At 44.5% G+C, this 15490-nt stretch overlaps 1 protein-coding gene across 1 annotated transcript in view; it reads right to left on the bottom strand.

Annotated features, from left to right (window-relative positions):
- FAAP20 (FA core complex associated protein 20) overlaps positions 1–15490 on the bottom strand; it is a 32757-nt gene that overhangs the window by 16414 nt on the left and 853 nt on the right. The window lies entirely within an intron of this gene.

Below are 15490 nucleotides of genomic sequence, written 5' to 3'. Positions count from 1 at the left end.
CACTTTCTCTTGTGGTGAAAAAAAGTCACATTCTGACTTTAAAGGGACAGTGCTTCTGGAGAGTTTAGACATTCAGGATGTTCTCTAGCTCCATAAAACTGTGAAAAAAGAACTTGAAGGGCATCATCTGGGTTTTTTTCCCAGTGTGTGTCCGTCAGTCTTTTTGTGTGTTTTTCCATGTGGACGGTAAAAGTAGAAGGGACAATTTCACAACTGCTTCCATTTCTTTTTCTGACTCCTGGGTACTTGTGGCATGGCTGCTAGTGGAAAATCCTAATAAAATCCCTCTGGGGAGCAAAGTGCCCAGCATATTTTGGTGACATTTATGGTGCCCTGGGTAACCCTTTCCCTGCCCCAGCTCTGTGAGCCTGCTCTCAGGGAGAGCTGCTGCTGTGCTTTGCTCACAGGCTCTCTCTGAGGAAACCAGAAACTTTGATTGCATTTCAAATCCAGTCCGTGCCAGCAGCAATTCCCTGGTTGTTTTCCATGGGGTTATTTTCAAGTGGCCCATAAATAAACAGGGCCATGGGCCCCGATGTGCTCCGGCCTAAATGATGAACGCGATTGATCTTAATTGGTTTCCTTGGTAGTTCTCAGAAAGAGCTCTCAGAAAGAGAGAACCTTGACTGGTTATTTAGCCTCAGTATTGCTCATTCCTGACTTTTGCTGGTGGTTCCTGGAAATTTCTCAAGGCATTGTTGATTGAAATATACTGCTGCAACAGTGTCCAAGTGAAGTCCCAGCCTCCTGCTGTCAGAACTGGACCTTTTGTGGAGACAAAGGGCTGCAGACTCCAGGGCTGTCATGTCTGATATCCTTCACTGGGAACAAATGCACAGGGAAAGGGAGAGAGCAGAGGCAGACCCTGCTTCAGCTCCCTTCTGTGTGGAGGCACAGACTTGTAACATGTACTGTGAAGCATAAATACATATATTTATATCTGTATTTTTAACTGTGTACTGCTGGCTGTGCAGCTGAGAGTGTGGAAGGATCCAGGAATGATGGGATATTTGTATGGTGCAAAACCCCCGGATTTGTGTCAGTAATGATCTTTAAAACAAAATACAGCAGAGAGGGGACAAGAGAACCCTTTTAACTCTTGCTGTGAAGGATGGACTTCTTTTTTTTGTGGATTGGTACCTCTTGAAGTCTCTTAAAGTTTTGTGTGAAGCAGCTTTTCATGGCCAGTGTCAGGGAAAGGATTGTGGGCACTGCATGGGCTCCATTGCAGCAATTCCAGTGCTGAAAATAACATCAACAGCATTTTAGTGTCAAGAAACAAAGGCTTGCTCCCAAAATTATTATAGATCAGAGGAGTAAGCTTTTGAGAATGGAATGAAAAAAGAAAAAAAAGGAAAAAAAGAAAAATAAGGCCTGATTAAAGACTTTAAAAGATGCTTATTCCTGAGGGATTTTTGACAGTGTCATTCTATCAGCATAAATTCATTCTAATCCAGCAGTGACCATCCTCCTCTCCACCTCTTTTATTTTCTTTTTCTTTTCCTTTTTTTTTTTTTTTTTTTTTGTTATTTTGGCTTTGCTAACTGTACAAATTACTCAGTTTTCCTGTGTAGAAATTCAAACACAGAAAAAATAATCCAATCCCTGGATTTCTAAATTCAAGCAGCTTTCAAATCAGAAATAGTTTTGAGGCAAGAACAATAATCTTTCTGGTAGTGGGTGGCATAAAAAGACTGGTTTTTTCCATTCAAGGCTTTTTCTTTTAAATGTATTTGATTTAGATTGATTTAGCCTGGTGTGGGAATTGAAAGTCTGACTGAAACTTCCTGTTCTGAGTTGTGGCTTGGGTGAGTTGCTGGGTGAAGGTGTCAGAGCAGCCCTGTATCCTCTCTCTTGCATAATGATCCTTGGTTCTGATGAGTTTCCATCACCTGCGTGGGCTTGATGAGGCAGAGCCCTCTTGACTGGTTAAAAGCACAGGAAATCTGTGCTTCTCTCCAGACCTGCTCTGCTTTTTGAGAGAATTGCTTCATTCCCTTCTCTTGTCTCAGTTTGTCAGTGCAGTGTAACTTTTCTGAGTTCTCTGAAGCCCTGTGGAGGACTTGTTGCAGTCCTGGGGTGGAGGTTACACGTGATAGTTCTTTGCTGAGGTGCTGAATAACCTCAGCCCTGTCAGTGCAAATAGCCCAGCTTGCCTTTTCTTCTTAGAACCCACTTCCCTGTACTTTCAGTGAATTGCTGCTTTTCCTGTTTCCAGTCCTTCTTTAACGATTTTGTGGAATGTTGTAGGATGTGTGTGGCAGCTCAGACCTTGTCCTCCACTGAGAGCTGAGCAGGTTGGCACCAGAGGTTTCCTCTGAGTTAAGGCACATGGGAAGCAGTTCTGTCCTTCCAGGCTGTGCAAGGAAAACCTTTAAGTTACAGCAACACCTACAGATGTTTCCCCTCCTCTGAGTGCTCCAGTCAACAGGAAATGGCCACTAAGCAGAGTGGCTTCCAAACTGCAAACTCCTGCAAGAGCTACAGCCTGGGGTGGGAGTGCTGCTTCCCTCCAGCTCAGGGAGAGTTCCTGGGCTCTGCAGCTTTGGGAGGATGGACACACCTGTGACCTTGGGCAGGGTGGTTTTGGTGGTGTGAGCCACAGCCCATCCCCACAGGGCATTTTGTGCTCAGCCATGCTGATCTAGAGGTGGGTCACTCGATGTACTGGGGCCATGTGGCATGAAACACTCCCCAGAACAGCTCAGACCTTTTGGGGTGGCAGCACAGACCTGTGCTCAGGATCTGGAATATAGGGGAAAATGGGTACTTTGTGTTGATTGTATGATCCATTCACAGCAGGTGGAATATTGAAGGCCATGCCCTAAACACTTGTAGGTTTTTTTAAATGCTCAACTGATTCCTTACTTACACTGAACAGTTACTACTTTCTTATGTTTTTTTGGAAATTTCCCCCTTCTTTCCCTGCATCAATTAATATAAACTAGAGGTCAGAGCAGCTCTTCATTATGAAAATGTGCTAGTTTTTATCTGTTCTGTGACTCATTTTTCGTGAAGAAAATCAAGAAGGAGAGAGTCTTTGAATCTTTTAGTGTGATGAAAAGTACATAAAAATGATTCCTTTATGTGCTTGAGTGTATGATGTTTTCAAGGTTCTGTTTTTGAAGAAAATTTTCAGAATCTTACTGATCATGTTGACCTGCTGGATTTCTTTCTGCACTTCACATTTCTAGGGAGTGATACGTGGGAGCACTAAGTTGAAATCATCTGAGGCAAATCTTTCTGCTTTTCAAAGAGTATAACTTGCTATCCAAATCCAGTGTCTGAGAAACACCATCTTAAAAATTCAAATGTTGGTGAAGACAATTAGCATGGGTTTAGTGAGTACAAACCTGAACTTTGGAAGATGAAGGAGGTGACCTTTGGCTTGCTACAGAGCATCAGCCACAGAGCCTCTGCTGAGGTTTGAGTTCTTGGTGCCCAAGCACTGATGACACAAATCCTGAGGATCCTGTGTGTGCTTGGCTGTTCTGTGTCCAGTTTGGCAGTGTCCCCCTTGCAGGGACTGTACATCCCCTCTGAGTATGTGGTGCCCAACCAGGCAATTGTTTTCTCCTTAGCCCCCCTTCCATGGCTGTGAAATATTTGCAGGACCTGTATTTCATGAGTGGCCCAGTTACTGATTTATCTGCTGCACTGTTTATCCCACTGGGACCATGTTCTTCTTTTCAGAGCTGACCTCCCTTGCTCACAAACCACAGCTAATTTAGGTTTATTTCCCTCCTGCCCCCTCCTCCTGGCATGCTAACAGTCATTCCAACTGGCTGTTGACTTCCACTCAGGAATTGTCACCAGATCTTTCCAAGTTAAATCTTGCAAATGAAAATCCCAATATGCTTGGCACAGTTTTCACTTGGAGGTGCAGTCTGCCCTTAGGAGGTGATGGTCATTACCAAATGTCAGCTCTGGGGAGATCCAACAGATGGCAATGCTCTGGTTTGCATGAACTGCACGTGTTCTTTGTTTAGACAGATTCAGGGGCACTTCTGAGGCTTCTGGAAGCCAGAATTCCAGTGCAAAGCCCTGGAAAGGAAGGGAAACATGGAGGTGGAAGGAAGTGCTTGAGGTGCACATGAAATACTTTCAAGTAAGATTTTGAAATTGCACAAACAATGCATACTCCTATTTGTTTGTGGTGTGGCAGCAAAATTCATTAAAAATAAATCTGGATGGGCATTCCCTCAGGTGGCTGAGACCAGTGCACAGAGCTCAGCTCATGGCCCACCCCTGGGCACCAGAACAACCTCCTGGACACCAGGGACAACCTCCTGGACACCAGGAACAACCTCTTGGACACCAGGAACAACCTCCTGGACACCAGGAACAACTCCTGGACACCAGGAACAACTCCTGGACACCAGGGACAACTCCTGGACACCAGGAACAACCTCTTGGACACCAGGAACAACCTCCTGGACACCAGGAACAACTCCTGGACACCAGGAACAACTCCTGGACACCAGGGACAACTCCTGGACACCAGGAACAGACCTGGGCCAAGGAACAGATCTCCTGGACACAGGAACAACCTCCTGGACACCAGGACAGACCTGGACACAGGAACAACCTCCTGGCCACCCCATTATTGACAGATGTCTGTGGGAACCAAGTGTCAGCAACAGTAGCTGAAGCTTTTTAGAAGCAATCTTTTCTTGCTTGCTTTTCCTAGAACTAAAATAAAATGAGAACAGGATCTGTGGCCTGGCCTATCTCCAGAGAAATTTCATGGACTTTATTAATCAATTATATAAGGAAGATCATTGGGCAATGGGCAGAAATGACAAAGCATCTCTGTGAACTTGCTGAGTTTTTCTAAGCAGCCCTTTTAAGGACCTCATTGTTTTTCCTGCTGAGGGAGAAGAGGCTCTGTTCACAGAGGCAATTTAAGGCAATAGCTCCTTGTGATCAGGAGGAATGAAAACATGGCACAAAAACTTGGTTTAGGTAGGTAACACAGCAGGTCATGACAAAATGGTCTCATCCTGGCACTAAACACGACCCTCTCCATTGTTTGCTCTTGTAGCACACTGCTCTTGGTACAGCCCATGTACAGCTCTGCTAAAGGAAATTGTGCTGGTTTGACTTGCTAGAAATGGCCTTTCCAAGCTGGGGAAGCACCAGGGATTCAGCTCTGGACTTACACAAATCCATCATTCCATGTGACTTTGCAATTGTAACTGATGGAAACGTCAATGATCTGTGTAGAGTAAGCAGGGAAGGAGGGCATGGAAAAGATTCAATAGGGATAAACTGCAGGTGAATTGTAAACATGCACAACTGCAGTGTGGGTAAGACTGAACAGCTAAAAGAAACATTAGTGGTATCATTAGTCATGGAGCTTTTCTAGGTATGAGCAAACATGAAAGGCAGCACAAGTCTGTGTCCCACACCTCTTATTTGCATGTCTTCTTTAACCTGGATGTGTTCCCCATGGAGCTTCTGTAGACTAGCCCAAAGTAATCTGCATGGATCCAAACAGTCCTAATTTTCTGTGTCTGAGGAGACTCAACTTGGCATTTCTGAATCTTACTAAGCTTTTCTTTTTAGGCTTAAACACAGGAAAGACTTCAAACCTCATTTCTCAGCTTATCGTGCAAATAATATTCTGAATCTTGCAGGATCATAACTTTTTGTATAAAGCTTTCCAGCTGTTTTCTGGTGATAAAAGACTTTAGCTGGGCACCAGGAGATAAGTCTGTGGGACTGAGAAATTGCTGACTTAGTCTTGTAATCTTCCAGCAGGGCATTCCCATAGGGAAGTTATGGATAGGTGTAACTCTGCACAAGTTAATGTTCTAATCCTTGAATCCCACTGAATGGCTCAGCCACTGCATTTGATGGAAATTCTGGGCACCTGACACATTTCAGTTTTATACAGAGACTTTCAATTCCTGGCAGATTGTCAGTGTGGAGCTCAAACTGATTCCCTTGGGGCTGTTCCTCTGCATTTGAGAATGTCATTTTCTGAGAGCAAACCTGGCTGGGAACTTCAGTGACACCCTTTGGAAGGACTCTGAACTTCCAGCTCCAGATCAGGAAAACTGTCAGGATCAAACATAATTTAAAGCATGAAGAACTTTCTTTATTGCCAGCAGAGAATGGCAGTGGAGTTTGGAATAGCTTAGAGCTTATGTTCTTTGCTTCTGACAGCAAATAGACTGTCCATCCCTCTGCTGGGACCAAGGCTTGTCTTGGTGTTCCAGATAACTCTCATTATATAGACAGGGAGATAAAATTAAGACAAATAAACTGAAGATGGAAAATTAGTTAGACAAATGGAAAAAATGCATGCAGATGGTTAGGAACACCTAAAATCCCACGTGGTGCAGTGACTGCTAAGTCAGCCAACAATTTTTTATGAATGAGAAATCTAATAAGGAGGGGAAACCAGTTAAAATTTGCCCTGGAGCAATTGTAACTTCTACACCTCTTTTTTTGGTTCATAAACACCTCTGTTGCCTGCAAAAATACTTGTGAAGATGCTTTTTAATATGGTTTGCTAAGTTTTGTTGCTTGACTTCATTGTTCCTGCAAATCAGCAAATGAATTCCATTCACAGTTCGATTTTTTTCCTAAGACAAGGAATGTTCATGCCAGATTGCTGTTCCTACATTTTCCCTCCAAGCTCACACAGCACTGGAGCTCTGTGTGGTGCAGGAATACACAAGTGTGGGATCCATGTGCAAAGAGCCAGACTATGCCAGGTATTTTGCAGTGCTAATCCATTAAGTAACTGGAGCCATACATTGAATGGCACTTTTATCTCACATTAATGGGTAAATACAGGCACTGGAGTTGTTGGCTGGGTGTCACAGTCCCTTTGTCTCAGCTTCACATGGCAATCATTCTCCTCATTTCACTTGAGCTGTCCTGCAGCTGATTTATCCCCAGCCCAGCAGATCAGACACTGAGAGAGTGACTGGAGTCAAATCATTCCAGTTTGATACCCATGCAAGACAAAACTGTTTGAAATCAGATTTTTCCTTAGAGTAAGGAAGAAGAGAAGGTGTTCTCCTCAGCTGAGGCAGCTGCAGGGCTGCTTTGTTTGCTTGTTTATTCAGAAGTTTGTGACTTTTTAATATTCCACTCTGTAGAAGACAGTGCTGATGCAAAGTACATAAAGAAAATAAGAAGTCTAAAGTAGAAAAAGTCTGAAAATCAGAGAAGGCTTTGGAGCTGGTGAGAAAATGAGAGGTGACATGAGAACAGGAAGGAAAGGGGAAGGTTATGTCATTAGAGGCTGGAATTCAATGTTTTGATGAAACTCCATGGATACAGGAAGGAGCAGGGCGGGTAAAAATAGCCAAATGAAAATGGAATGAGTTCCAAGAATTCAACTCTGAAAAGAAAAAAAAAACAACAAAAAACGTTCTTGCTCAAAACCAGGTGGAAAAAGTTATGTATTCTTATGAAGCCTTAGAAAGGGTGAAGCAAAATTTGCTGTCTGCAATTTCTTTATTTTTTTCCTCCAACAAAAACTTGAAATTTTGTGTTATTATACACATCTCTTCCAAATCCTCAGTGGCCTGGTTCCCAGGAGAGGGAACACTTTGTCAGAAAAGTCATCTCATCAGAAGCCCTTGGATGCAGTTCAGATCCGAGGAGGTTTTGGGGCTGAGCACATGCAAATGCTTGCAGCCACAGGAATTGTGTCCCTCCCTGAGTGGCAGGAACGCTCCTGAGGGCTGCAGGAGGAAATGGCCCTCACTGGGAGCACAGTTGGCTTTGCAGGACGTGGATTTGCACACAGCCAGCAGACAATTACACTGCAGTCTCTATTTTCCTGTGCTGAACTCCATGTGCTCACAGCTCCCCTTGGAGATTCACTCTTATCTACAGAACAGAAAGCTCTTACTACAAGAAAAAGAAAGAAAGAAAATCAACCCATTTGCTTACTTTGATTTTGTTTTTGTTAATTTCTGAACAGATGGTAACATACCACAATGGAAGTTTTATAAAAATTTCCATTTTTTAACTGAGTGCAGGCCTGAAATTTTTCCCTGGTGCAAAAGCGGAGTGTGAGTCATTAAACAGGCTCTGTGCTATCTGCCTGGGATTTTCACTCTGCAGTCAGAGGAGGCAGAAAGCCCTTCCATTACAGTAACTACCTTTTTTTTCCCCCTTCACCTGGGCAAATGGCCAATTCCATCATCTCAGGCTCAGTAGGAACAAGGAAGGTACAGTCTGAGGAGGGATGTAATGCACAGACAAGGGGAGAGCCATTGCCACAGGCCAAGAGCAGGAGTCCAGTTCTAGAGCTCAAACAATTGTCAGAAGGAGGGGCCTGATTTATGGTTCTCCAGCCTGAATTCAGTAATTGAAAAGTTATGGGCTGGGTTTACAGGGGGGATGTTCTGTTGCCTGCAGAGTGCTCAGCACCTTCTGAGTCTTGGCCCCAAATTATCATTATGGAGATAGAGAGTCTAAACCTAATCTTTGTTTGGACTCCATTTGAAATTTGGCACCGATTGCTGTGGGACAAATCAGGCCCAGAGATGCTGAGTGTTCTTTTCTGCAGGTTTCTGATGTGACCTTGGAGAGCTGCAGGAGTCCAAACTCTCTGGTCTCCAGTGCTGTTCATTTAGTGAAGTTACAGAACTTTGCTGAGAGGGGTTGGAGATAAAAAGGGATTTTTACACTAAGGCTTCAGGGCATTTGTAAAATCCTTTGTGTCTCCCCAGGGCCCTGAGTGCAGGCTCTGGTGCCCATTCCTCACACACAGCATCTCCCTGAGCAGTGCAGCCCTCCCCAGTTTGTTCCTTGTCTCCTTTGTAACACCTGTAGAGCAAAATTACCTCAGAAAAATCAAACCAGGTTCTGAAATTTGCATTTTGGACTTTCCTCTGTATCACACTGAGGTGGTGCCTTCATCAGCTTTGGAGTGGAGATGAGACAAAGCTGCTGACAATTAATGGGTGTGTTAGAAATGCACAATGATGGATGGATGGATGGATGGATGGATGGATGGATGGATGGATGGATAGATGATGGATGGATGGATGGATGGATGGATGGATGGATGGATGGATGGATGATGGATGGATGGATGGATGGATGGATGGATGGATGGATGGATGGATATATCAACCTTCAAGGTCTCTGTCATTCAGGAAAAGATGAGTTAATCCTTCTCAGTCTGTGTGACACCTAATGACATGTCCAAAGGAGGTGAATGGCATCTTGTTGCATAGCAAGAGTAATATAGAACACAATTTCCCCTGAAGAAATAGCTCACATACCTTATATAATGAATGAGCTCATTTTGCCTGTGTTTGCCAGAAACAATAAAAGTTAGAAAATGTCCCAGTAATTAAAATAAAGTGTTACCCAGATTTATGGTGAGAAATGTGAAATGTCAGGCAATTGAGTGCAGCTCCACACTCACAAATAAGCTTCACATTGGTTAGAACAGGTTGCATTCATTAGGAGGAACAGTGTGGGTCCAGGGCTGGCCCCAGAAGGCCAGGAATGGTTTCTCCTGCCCAGGGAAGGGAAGCAGAGGGGAGGGAAAGGTGCCAGCTGGCACATCCCTGGTGGATGCTGGCCCTAGTGGTGATGCTGCAGCAGGCAGGGACAGACAGGATCACAGCTCCAGGATGGATGGGAGGGGGAGAGGAGAGAGTCCCACTGTCAGCCTGCCACGTGCAGGAAAGAAATCTCATCAAAATCTTTGAAGGGTGGAGATGAAAAAGGGAATCTAAGCATGGCCAGCCTTTCCTGCAGTCCTTCCTCTCACAGTCTCTGTTCATTATTTTAATATAAATGCTGTACCCAGGAATAGTTTAGAAGTTTACTAGGCATGAGGTCATCTCTTACTTAAAATAATCTGAAACCCTAATTATTTTTTCTATGCACCATTCTTTGTCAGAGGGCCACGTAAGTGAAGTGGGTTTAATCTACATAAATACCATTCCTGTAGCCAGAGGGAACCCTGAAAGTGCAGAACTGCTGGGGGCAGGAGTGGAACTCTCTGAAAGCCTGGTGGAAGCTCATGTGAGCAGGTCCTGCTGGAACATCCCCTGTGCTCTGTGCAGCTGCAGGAGGGCAGGCTGTGGAAATGTCCTGCTGCCCCAATGCCTCCTGCCACCAGCTCTTGTGCTCCTCTCTTCTGACACAGCTAATTAAAAATTGAAGAGGCTTGAAATGAAAATGCTTTACATAAAAGCTGGTCTGACAGTTGATGCTGTCTAGAAATGAAAACGTTCAGTGCCTTTTTCCTGGAAAAGAGAACAGGGCAGTGTTAAATCAGACACTTCAGTAAATACAGATCTGCTGGGGGACTCTCACTACCTGCTTCTACCTGACTGCAGTGGCTGATTCAAAATACAGCCTGTCTTGTCCAATGAAGTATGGAACAGGACAAAAAAAGAGAATTCAAACAACCCCAGTCCTCTTTGTCTTTCAGTGCTGGATTCTGTTATTGCATAGTTTTGATCTGGGAGTAATTCTAGGAATATCATGGAGTTTTGTCAGGAAAAAACCCAGTCATGAAGCTAAAAGCAGTTGATTCTAACTGGGTAAAAGATTTGGATTGTGATAAAGATCTGCAGGGTGGCCTTAAGTCAGTTGTGTATCTTCTCTGTTCTGCAGTTCCACATCTGTAAAATGACAGAATGAATTTGTTTCATTTTCATTACATGCTTGTAGGAAAAATCTCATTATGCTAATGAGGTGTGCATGTGCTTTAATCACAGGTTCATTCAGAAAGCCCATAAATGAAATAAATATGAGATCAAGGCATAAGAATTTGTGAGAAAGGAGTAGAAATGTGGGATTTTTAGGACAGCACGTTCTGAATGAGTGAAGTGATGATGCAAGCACTGATCTCCACAGAGTGCCTGGTGCTCTGTGTGTTATTTATAGGAGGCACAGGCCTCTACAATAAATTGCAGGCTCACCTGTCAGACCAGCAGACAGGGGATCACTTTACAACAAGAGGGAAGAGGTGATAAATTGCAGGCAGAGTCATTCCCTGCCATGATTTTGGATGTTGAGCTGCTGTAAAGGATGTACCAGAGGACATGAGGAGAGACACCAGGATCAGAAGCTGTGGTGATAAAAACCCAGCAAGCAGATCAGGAGATGTGACAGAGTCTTTGTAGCAAAGGTTCATTGAGCTTATCAATATTATTTGCAAAATACAGATACCATGATGATGAGAAATGATCTCAAAGATGGGAGAGATTATGGAAGAGAGAGGTGAATTCCCTGGCTGCAGTCAGCATTCCCAGAGCCTCTCCTCATAGCAGGGAGGCCAGGTCACCCACCCTGTGTGCTGCAGCTCAGCTTTGCTGACCAGGAGCTCCTCTAGGGCAAGGCTGGCACACTTCCTTTAATATGGATTGCTTGGGATAAGCTGTGAGAGAGACTTGCTTAAATCCAGGCTTAACTTTGTCACAAATGGTTGATTTTTCTTCGCTGGAATGGTGATGGTGGCTCTGGGAGGAGCTGCTGAGGGGGACAGCAGCAGCTCAGGGCACTGTTGACAGGGACAGGGCTCTGGCTTGGTGCTCCTGTCGCTGCCTCAGCTGGATGTGGGGCTCTGCCTTGTTTGCTCATTGCTGGCTGTGCTGAGAAATGAAAGATTTGCTGGTCATGTAAATGGCAAAAAGTCTGTGCAGGCTGACTCCCTGCAGGACTATTCTGTGAGCTCCTTTGGGAATCCCAGGAGTTCCAGCTTTATTCCCTTCTCCGACTCTGATTTTTCCCAGTGAGTTCATTTTTCTATTGGAGGTAGCAAGCATGTTTTTTGGGTTTTTTAAAATGAGGTGTTTGGCAGCCTCCACTGGGACATGTAGGTGCAGAGTGTGTGAGGGAGGGAGGGGCAGCCCTGAGCAACATACCAGGCAACTTGGGATGAAAGAATTCCAAAAAATGGAGAACTCTTTCATGTGCTGTTAACAACCCCTCACCTCCCATACTTCCTAGGATGCCTGATGATTTCCTGCAAATTAAATATGAATTTTAGGTGAGAGCAAGTCATGTTTTAAGCAGGTCATGTGTTCATTACATGTATTCATCATGGATATATGGCCAGTAGGCCATGACCAAGAGGTTCTGTACTTGGGAAAGATAGAAAAGATACAGGAGGCAGGCCATGGAGCTGAGCTGAACAAAAGGAAAAGGGTTAAGGAAATAATGATGAGTTCTGAATCCATGGGGTTCTCTGGGAGAAGCTGCTGTGAATCTGGTAAAATGAAATCAGTGAGCTGGACCAAAGCCCTAAAACACAGCCTTGCTGCCATTGCTGAAAAGCCCCAGCCACCTCACTTTGTCCTGAAAGGTGTGCTGTAAATAATTGACTTTTCCATTAATTAAAAAAAAAAAAAAACTATTTTAGTTGTTATGAATCTATTGCTGACCTCAGACAGCAAAAATTTTTGTTTGTTCATCTTAACTCTGACTGATTGAAACTTTTTTTGGTGACTTTTTAGATGGCTTAAATTCAATTATTTCAGTGCATATCTCAGAGAAATATGTACAAAAAGAAGTGGTGTCTTTAAAATAAATGTTTCAAAATTAATTTTGGCCGAAAAGATAATTAGATCACATTTGTGAAATAATTTTCTGTAAGTGGATATGTGTGTTGATGAAAAATTGAAAGATTTGAATGAAAAAGACCACCTGGCTCTCAGATAATCCTTTCCAACAGAGAGTTTGAAACCTTATTCCTCAGGTTCTGGATAGTTTGGCGTTCCCCAGTTTCACTGTAATTGATCAGTTAAAATCATGAGTTTGATAAATGATAATCTCTAAAGGAAAAGAGGGAAGGAAATATCCTGGCCATGCAGAAATCGTTTTACTTGTGTCACAATTAGCAATGAATATGTACAGTACAAGCATGGAGCAAGTGGAAGTTGGCTGCTCCAAGGGCTGTGCTGTCTCATGTGAGCTGCAGCAGGAATTTTGACGTGTCGCATTCGCACCCACGCTCCCCCCTTCCCTCTTCACAATCTTCACAATAGGCCCTTCCCAAACGTTTTGTCAAATAGCTGCAATCTGCAGCACAGCCCTTGCTAATCCCCAGCTCTCCCCAGCAGGCAGGCAGCGAGAAGCAGAGGGGGCTGGGGGGAGCACACGTCTCCCGTGTGTGTACAAACACAGCACAAACATCCCCCAGCCCGGGCGACGTGCGGAAGGTGGGACCCGCTGCTGGGGAGAGGCACCGAGTGAAGGCGATGGGGAGGGAGGAGAAGTGCCTGTTAAATATGGAAAATGGAGTCTGCTTTTTGTTCTGGGCCTTTGGAATCTGTGGGTGGATTGGAACTGGCAGGCAGGGAGCAAACACCCACCCACCATAGGGCTGTGTGGTTCAGAAGTTTACAAGAGTGTTTGTGTTCCAGGAGCTGTTGGCCTTGAAGCCAATGGAGAGGGGGAGGAGAAGAGGGAGAGAGTGAGAAAAACACTGTGGTGTTAGGGCCCTTCCTCAGAGATATTTTTCCCCTCTCCTTTCTCCAGCTCCAGGGCTTTGGAACTGGAGCAAGACTGACTGGGGGGACAGATGAATCTGATTTTAAGATGCAGCACTCAGAGTCCCTCATGGAGAGGCAGAGACTTGAGAAGCCACTGGCACCTTAATGCCACATGACGGCTCCCGTGGCTCCCTCTCCTCCTGCCCTGCTGCTGGTTGGTTCTGCAGAGGCTGTGGGATGTACAGATGTGGAAGTTTTGCTGTGTTGTTCCTGCAGGAGTTGGAGCTTGGTTTCTGTCCCGTCATGGCTTTCGGTTTGGAAGCTGCCACTCCAATTGCTCACTGTCTGAGTATTGCAGATACAGAAACTGAGGCACAGAGAGACTGAGCAACTTGCCCAAGGCAACAGGAAATCTGTGGGAGATCTGGAATAGACCCCAGATGTCCTGAGTTTTCTGTCTTAACCACAAGACCATCCTTCCTGTCTCTTTGGTAGTCCCCTCTGCTTCAGGAATTCCATTTACAAATTCCCCCAGAAATAATCTGTTGCACGATCCAGTGATTTACTTGCATTAAAAAGTCATTTGGAAGAGAAAATGGCACCTCTCTGAAAATGAACTGCAGCTACTGCTTGCTGTCCTTTCTTTCTAGGGGATGAAGGAGAGAGAGTGAAAGAAAACAACCCAGCTTCCAGAGTTGAGAAACTTTTCCATTGCTATCCAAAGTTCCTGCAGGCATTAGTTTGGTTCTTTAAAAGAATCAGGAACTCCATATGTGATGTTTGAGTTTATCTAGCCATTTATATTTTAGTGGATTATAAAAAGGCCTGAAACTGCACAAAATCCATGTAGGGAGTGATCCTGCTGCTGGTCCCCATTGTATCCGAGTGTCTCTGATGACAGTCTGGTCAAGTGCCACAGCCCTGGGGGAATTCACTGTGTGTCTGCTGCTTCTCCCTTGTCACAGCCACAGTCAGAGCTTCTCTAGGAGGAGGCTGATTGCTGGGAGGGGTTTTCATTCTACCAAAGCACACCCTTCAGTTTGGAAATGGTGCAGGGGATGGATGGCCCTCATATTAACAAAAGGTACCATATGCACCTTCTGAAGAATGTAATTTAAAAATTATTCTTAACTAAAACCTTTTGGACGATCCTGTTACCCAGCGAGGAATATTCCTAGCCCTGCTTTCTCTTAGCATCAGGAATCAACAAGGACTGTATGGCCTAGATTGTTTAATCCCATCTTTAGACCTTGGTATTGTGGTAATATCTAAAAATCCCACTCATGGATCACCAGATCCTCCTGTGATGGATTGTACAGACAGAAACTTCAAGGGTCCTTCTTGCCACCAGTGGCTTCCTATTAAAGCAATTTGGTGGAGAACCTCCAAGGCTCTTCTCTGAGCAGATGAAGACACAGCTGCTGACCTGGACCAGTGTGTTTGGTTCCTGCCTCTTCTGAAGGCATTTAGCACTTTGAGGGTTCATGTCCAACCTGGGTATGTGAGAGGGTTCCCCTCTGGGGAAATGCTGACTTAGGAGCAAGGTCAAAGCTCTTATACAACTCTTACACCTTTCCCCTTTATTCTGAATGGGATTTCAAAATATAAAAGCACAAGTAAAACACAAGAGCTTGGTGTGTGTCCTGCCCCATTACAATGAGTCTGAGTAAATTACAGCGGGTTTGTTTTCCAATTGCTCCTTTAAGCACTGCTTGGATATTTGTCTGTTTGCTCCTCCTCTTTTGTCCCAATGTGTTTTTTCTGCTGTTCCACTGCCATGAACTCTTCCAGAGGAGACTGTCCAAAATTCAGTGTCTGTGTCCCTCAGTCACACTCTATGGATGAGCAGGGCTTAAAGTCCTTGTTGCATTACAAACACTATTAACAATTGTGCTGGTGTGAAAGTGCTCCCCAGCCCTTTTTGGCACACAGTTGACAGAGCTCTGAGATAACAGTGGAAACCTTTTCAGCTTGTTCCTTAATGGTGATGCTAAGTGGTGATTGAAATGTCTGTTAGAATTCTGGGTGTGCAGTCCATGGAAAATGGGAGAAGACAC

This window comes from Agelaius phoeniceus, chromosome 24 (assembly GCF_051311805.1).
Source record: "Agelaius phoeniceus isolate bAgePho1 chromosome 24, bAgePho1.hap1, whole genome shotgun sequence".
Classification (NCBI taxonomy): domain Eukaryota; kingdom Metazoa; phylum Chordata; class Aves; order Passeriformes; family Icteridae; genus Agelaius; species Agelaius phoeniceus.
The sequence above is the reverse complement of the archived record's forward strand: the minus strand, read 5'-3'. Positions and strand labels throughout refer to the sequence as shown.